This window comes from Fistularia commersonii, chromosome 3 (genome assembly GCF_037954325.1).
Source record: "Fistularia commersonii isolate RoL2024-O1a breed Wild chromosome 3, RoL_Fcom_v1.0, whole genome shotgun sequence".
NCBI classification, from domain to species: Eukaryota; Metazoa; Chordata; class Actinopteri; order Syngnathiformes; family Fistulariidae; genus Fistularia; species Fistularia commersonii.
In genome coordinates this window covers 12590580-12596579 of record NC_141286.1, presented here as the reverse complement: position 1 = coordinate 12596579, position 6000 = coordinate 12590580, and positions in this window count along the sequence as shown.

Below are 6000 nucleotides of genomic sequence, written 5' to 3'. Positions count from 1 at the left end.
TGACAGCAGGAAGGCCCCTAGCTCAGTTCCAATAGTGCACCTTTCTAAATGGAGTTTGCATACTCTTCCTGTGTATGCATGGGTTTTCTCCCGGTTGTCTGTTTTCCTCCAACGCTCCAAAAACATTCAGTCGGTTAATCAGAAACCCTTAATTGCCCAGACATGAATGAGAGGGTGAATGGTTGAATGTATCTATATGTGGCCCTGTGATCGACTGGTGACCGGTGCGGTGCAGGGTGTGCAGCTCTTCTTGCCCAATGACAGCTGGGATAGGCTACTGTTACCCCGACTGGAGGATGCATGGACAAGATAATGCATGGATTCATTTATTTATGTTACCTGACTCATTATTAGTGTTGACCCATTTTTTTCCCATTTTCTTTAATTAGCAAACAATTTGCTTTTGCCATTATGGCACAAAAAATTGGACACTAAAAAGAGGTATTATCTTCTCCATCTCTTTTCCTGAGGCACTACCAAAAATGAAAAATGTGCCTACTCAAACATAAAAGTGAAGTCCAAATTTGTTGTTCCTCTTGTATGAACCCAAGAAGGCATTTAAGTGTTACCCAAAGTATAAAGTCTTAACATTAACCTATGTAAGAATACTTAAGGTAATTTATCAAAAATGGAAACCAGCGTCACAATTTTCACTTCTAGGACCTTCTGATTATGATGTGGACTCCCCAGTCTATTGGCATGTTCCCATATTTATCTTAGGGAATCTTTCCCCAGGAACCTGCACAGCTAGAATTAACATATGCCACAACTATGAACTCAGACACTGCTCGCAGTAAAAAAGAAAACATCAGTTGTTCATCTCTGAGATGAGCTGCTCTGGTGAATTACCAGCTGAGAATCAGTAAGCCATCTTTTACTTTTTTGGAATTTCACGTGCAAATGGGATCAATATGGTCTGGGGTTCTTGTGTGTTCAGATTGAGTAGGAATTAATGAAAATGATAATCAGCCACTGCAGCTCAGGCTCTTTTATTCTTAACAGAATTAAAAAAGGGAAAAAATAACAAGTGGGAGACCAAAGAAATAATGAAATAAACAACAGATTTTGAATACTGTAGTTGTAAAAACTCAAACACCAGATGGCTCAGTCAAGATGCAAGATACACTTTGGGTTTGTTTGAAATACATCACTCTTACAACCAGAGACCTGATCTCACTAAAACCTGTTTGATTTGTGTTGTGTATGTTTTTCATGTTTTTAATAAAAGGAAGACTGAATGAAGGTCAAACCATTTATCCACTGGCGCTTTCAGGTTTTCCATTAGCAGTACAGTGTTCTACCATGGCGCAACAGTAGTGATTTGTTGACAGAGGCCTTCAGATTTAATGATTTTACCTAATTTTTGTGCTTTTTACATACATAAGGTGCAGTTTGACCATCAGTCTATTTTCATTGGATGTTATTTCTGCTATATTGTTCTGTTGTTTGTTTAGTTCAGTCTTTTTTTTTGTTTGTTTGTTTGTTTTTAAACATCAAAAATCAACCTCTTGTTAACAAGTGATGAAATAGAGATGACCCACGTTAGATTTCTGATCTGGTGTTGAGCTCTCTATAACACTGATTAAGATACATTATATGATGCAATGTGATTTGTGGATTATTGGGAATTGGAAATCATTGGAAATCCAACAAAAGCTACACTGCTTTTGTGCCTGACTTCCTTCCTCTCTTGATCATCCATGTGCAAGTAGTCCAGTAAAAATAGATTTGCTGTGTGGGTGGATAGAAGTAGAGTGGCAAAACATTTTTGCACTTGTGGATATGAAGGAACTAAAACAACAATTAGCATTTTGAAGCTTTTGCTTATTAATTTATCTTTCCAGAACATACCTTATATCATTTTTGATCACTGAACATTTTTGATCATTTTTTCCTCTTTTTTGCTATGACTTGTGGTAGCCAGCAATCAAACGTGGATTTAAAAAGTTCTAGCAAAGGAAGAAAACATATGTTTCCAAATGGATGTAGCTCCAAAATCACATACAATAACCCTCTTTTATAATAAAGGACAGTTTGTATTGGTTCTCATTACAATTCTCATCACAGCGTAGTTAAAAAACAAAAAGAACAATTATACAATAAACAAAAGTGAGTTCATTTAGGACAGATTTGTTATTGAGGACAGACCTGATAAAGCAAGAGTTTAGTATTTGACAAATACAATGTGTTCATACAATGCCGATATGTAAAAAAATGTAAAATAAATATACTGCATATATCAGTGGTCCCCAACCTTTGACGGACCGTACAACATTTGACAATTTTACCACGGACGAGGGGGGTGAAGTACACAAAGATTGGTTAGATTATTATAGCGAAGGTAATAATAAACATGAATCCGTCTGGTGACTGTTTTTTACTCATTTTGCTAGCTTGTAGGTGACATTTTTGGTGCTCAAGTGACCGAGATGTAGCAGAGAGATTCCGGTCATTTTTCAAAATAAAATATTTTCAAAATAAGATTGTTCATACTCCGATAATAAATCCAACGGAAATAATTTATTATTTCTTGTGCGGAGACTGTAGGTATATATACATTATGTTATATCCATAATACTTTGATCTGCTTTTTCAGTGCATTATCCAGTGGATTTGGAGCTCACTTGAATGGTTTTGTTTCACATTCCTCACATTAACTCAATTTTTTATGTCAACTGTTTCAAAATGTTACGACTTGAGACAAAAGTTCTTATTTGTCCATCAAGGCATTTTAATTTATCATCATCTCTCCATTCATTTGCTCAATGGAAGGACAAGGTTTTGTAGCTCATGGCAAATTGGCAAAATTGGCAAATTATATGCTTTTGAAAGGAAGCATCCAGATCCTGTGGTTACACATATACGTTAAATATGTACATTGGCTCTGTCAATGTTGAGATGTCCGTGCAATACATGAGAACAAGTATGGAGCAAAATTTGAATTGACCAAGTGGATTTCCTGTAATATCAAGAGGCTCATCAGGAAACAGTAAATTTCAACATTTTAAATTAGAAATTCCCAAGCAAAGACAGGTCTTCAGAGAAATAATGCATGATGAATATTGGTATAAATAATTTTGTCAGATAATCTATTCTGAACAACCACCCAATTGTTGAATTGTTTGCCAGAACTGGCATGACTAGCCTCTATGGGTCAGTTAAAATTATTTTGTTTACACCACAGGTTAAGAAGCAGGTTGTTTTCCTCTATTAGATCAACCATAATATGCTAGACATTAATCTAGGGAGCTGAGTTATTGTCTCAAATTGCACTGCCAGCAAAAGCAGAATGGATGCAGTCTGTATTGACAGCCTCCTCCAATGCGGGATGTTTCCATATAATTAGTTTGTACTGTCAGTGAGTCCACAGAAATGTCTCAGTGATGCAGCCCAAGAGCTACTTTAACATTTTCAATGGTAGCCGGAATCCAACACTACATCTACAGTACTTCGTGTGAATGTTACAGGAATAATGTCTTAAAATAACAAGGCAAAAACTGTGCTGTAAAATCTGTCTGAAAATCAATCTGAAGCGTTTCAGGTCAGCAAGTAGATGGTTTGTGTCTGACAATGATGAAGCAAAGCAGTGTAGCCTTTTAGAGGATCTTGGCAGATATTTGTTAGGAGGCCTTTTTGAGTTGAAAACACAGTCAATCAATACACACTGAGTAAATAAGGCAGTTGAAGCTTTGCATTTTGTTTACTGACATACAGAATAAAAGCTGGCAAAGAAAGTTGGCCTGTCACACTATTACAGTATTTGCGCAATAGTGAAACACAACCAGTAAGGGCATTTAATTCAAAGGGGGAAGAACAGCCTTTATTAATGCTTAAGAAACAGATGCCAGCTTCATAAAATATGAATTATTAATTAGGGTCCTTGCCAAAAGCGAAGCCGTCTGGGGTAAAATTAAGATGTGTTTTGTTTTGACCACTTGTGAAAGCTATTGAGGCTTTAATAGCAATCATTGTCATGGTTGGAATTTTTCTTTATTCCAGATCAGAGCTGTCCAGTACACCAATTCTGGAAAGCTCTGTGACTTAAAATACCTGTATAATGTTTAGAGTTAGGAATGTCTCCAGAATTGTTTGAATAACATAAATCAAATATGGCTTGCTGCCTACACTTCCTTATGATATCCTGGTTCCCCATAAAGCCAATTAACCAACAATATTTCTGTGCACATAAATGTGGGAATATTGTTGGGAAAAAACTAACAATATCAAAAGGCAAAATATAAGATGGATGACTACCTAATAAACTAAATAAGCTAATAACAATATTAATAGTAATGATGGTAATATTAATAATAATAATAACAATAATAATGATTGGTATGTAGAACTGCAACTACTTTGATAGTCAAAGAGGAAAGAGGATTCCAAGATCGCTCTGAACTAAAGACTGTCTTTAACTGCTGCCACTGTAATATCACAAATGTTAAAGAATGTTTGTTTGAAATCTGAAAGGCTGTTGAAGGCTGCGTACCCTGTCTATATCAATGTGTCCGTGTGCACAGGTGAAAGAATGAGCCTGAGAAAGGAAAAATAGGAACATATAAAACAAAAAGTCAAGACAAAGGAAGAGTGGGGCAGGATGCTTTCCCTTTGTTTCCTTATGCATGGAGCACTGTTGCTTGTACTCAGGCTTTTCGTTCATTCGTTATGCCTTGTGATTTCATTGTGAGGAGTAGATCCAGTGAGCTTGTACTCCCACTAGCATACCACCCCTCCTTTCTGCTTTTGATAAAGCTATTTGTACCTGCAGCACACCTTTCTCAAATGCATGTGAGCACTCTGGATGTTCTTGGCGTGTTCTGCCATTGCATTTGTCTGGCTTGCAACAGGAGCACAGTATGTTGGCACATTGTACCATTTCTAAAACCATCATTAAGATGTTAATATCCCCGGCATCATTTGCTGCAGTACTACAGTTCATTTATTAACAACATGTGGAATACTTTTCAATAAAGAATTTTATAGTCAGCAGATCAAGCACCCCTCCTCGAGCTGCTATCTTGTCGTGGTGGAAGAATTTGGTTTCCCAATGATTCGAGGAGCTGAATTGTCAAGGGCTTATTGCCTCAGGTAGGGTCCACGAAGTCATACGAGCCCAAGGAGAGGGACCAGGCAAACTGCGGTTTAGATGGTCTCCTAAGATGAAAAACACTTAAATCTTATTTTCCTTCACCAGCATGCAGGTCACTGGGACCACCTCTGGAGCCAGGCTTGGGGCTACAGCTTGATAGCGCACACATGGGTCCTGGCCAAATGCATCCTGAAGAGACAGCGTGTCTGACTTCCCATGGACTCACCACGTGAAGGAGGGACCAAAGGGGAAGGTGCACCCTTAGCTGGTGGTCAAAGGCAGGACAGTCTGATCCGCTGCTCTTCCTCTGATAAGGAAGGAGCCTGGGCTGGTGCACAAGGCCAAGAGATTCCAGATAGATATAGTAGGACTTACTTCAAAGCACAGCTTAGTCTCCAGAGTGGAATCTCTTCGACTCTGGAGCTGCCTCCCTATGAGAGGGACTGAGCAGGTATGGGCTGACTTGTTGCATATTGAAAGGGTCTGTGGGAATCACCAGACAGAGTAATTGTTCTTTCATGGTTTTTGGAGGGTGTACCTGACCCAAATGCAAAGACGCTCAGGAGGTGAGGCATTTTAAGGTGTTTAGGAAGTGAACGGATAACTGTGCTGGACTCAGGTTGCCCCTGGGGTTGTGTCACGGGTGGTGTCAAGTCGCAGGAACTTGCGAGGCATTGTTGTCTGGAAAGAGGATCTTGTGAGGGAAGGCGAGATGTCAAAGTCTGGAACAAGGAGATTAAGATACACCAGGAAGGGACGAAGAGGGGTCTGTGTGGTAGTACCCGCTCTAGACAAAATCTGGCCCAAAGGGCTGGCAGCAGGCTCCTCTAAAGCTCAGCCTGATGAGACCTGATGATCGCAGGTGTACACTGCATCCCATCTAAAATCTATTCTCCTGCAGGGCTGCTGAA